The 974-nt window shown below is 32.8% G+C and overlaps 1 protein-coding gene across 1 annotated transcript in view; it reads right to left on the bottom strand.

Annotated features, from left to right (window-relative positions):
• The window catches only part of LOC107670065 (zinc finger protein 271-like), a 7,546-nt gene extending 6,572 nt beyond the window's left edge, over positions 1–974 (bottom strand). Inside the window, exon 1 of the mRNA XM_016462543.1 lies at positions 900–974. The gene's annotated coding sequence lies outside the window, so the exon portion shown is untranslated. The remainder of the gene's footprint in view (positions 1–899) is intronic.

Genomic DNA, 974 nt, shown 5'->3' with positions numbered 1-974 from the left:
TCAGTGAGTGTTTGAAGCTTCTGTAATAGTTGCATATGAGTCCCTCAGTTGTCCTCAGTGTGAAAATATGGATCTCTAAATCATACAGTCACTGTTGAAAAGGGTCCAAATACACAAAAATGCTGGAAAACCAAAGAATTTGTGGGACCTGAAGGATTTTTCTGAAGAACAGCAGACAGTTTAACTGTTCAGGACAAACAAGGGACTCATGAACAACCATCACTAAACAAAAAACACAGCTGTGGATCATTCAGGTAACAACACAGTATTCAGAATCAATTTGAATGGGGTCATTTTTATAAATTTAACTATTGTTTTCTCTTGTGGGCTATATGTAAACATCTTATATGTGAAACATCTTATTCAGATCAGTACTAAATAAACAATAACATGCATTTTGTACAATCCCTCTTATTTTGGTAAAATAATTAACATTTTGCAGATTCTGCAAGGTGTATGTAAACTTTTGACTTCAACTGTATATAATTGTATTCATATATTGGTTGAAAACCCAATCACACATGAAGACAAAAACTAAAACAAGCAAAAACGGTCAAGCACACAAAATACATCAGATACCCGTTTGTACCCATTAAACACTAGAGCACCAAACAATCAATTTGATCATTTAAATTAATATTATGAGTCAGAATACAGATTCCTCTGAAACACCAAATATATATTCTAGGATATTTAAAAGAAGTAAGCATATTTGCTGTTACAAATAAAACATACATTCATTCACTATCTGCAAGTTTCATTTTGCAGCAGATTTTATTAAAAAAAAGAAAATGTACACGGGTCTGTACAAAGACATTGCATACAGAAAACTGAATTTTAACATCCGAACACTTATTAGTTATATCACATATTCTTATTTTAAAGAAGAGATGTCTTACCAGTTGTTTTCTTCCCGCATCTGTACAAATACTACACTCCGCCGTAAACGCGCTCTCACTGTCGTAAACATCTAC

Source organism: Sinocyclocheilus anshuiensis, unplaced genomic scaffold (genome assembly GCF_001515605.1).
Source record: "Sinocyclocheilus anshuiensis isolate Anshui unplaced genomic scaffold, SAMN03320099.WGS_v1.1 scaffold48, whole genome shotgun sequence".
NCBI lineage: Eukaryota > Metazoa > Chordata > Actinopteri > Cypriniformes > Cyprinidae > Sinocyclocheilus > Sinocyclocheilus anshuiensis.
Note: the sequence above shows the minus strand (reverse complement) of the source record. Positions and strands in the feature narration are given on the sequence as shown.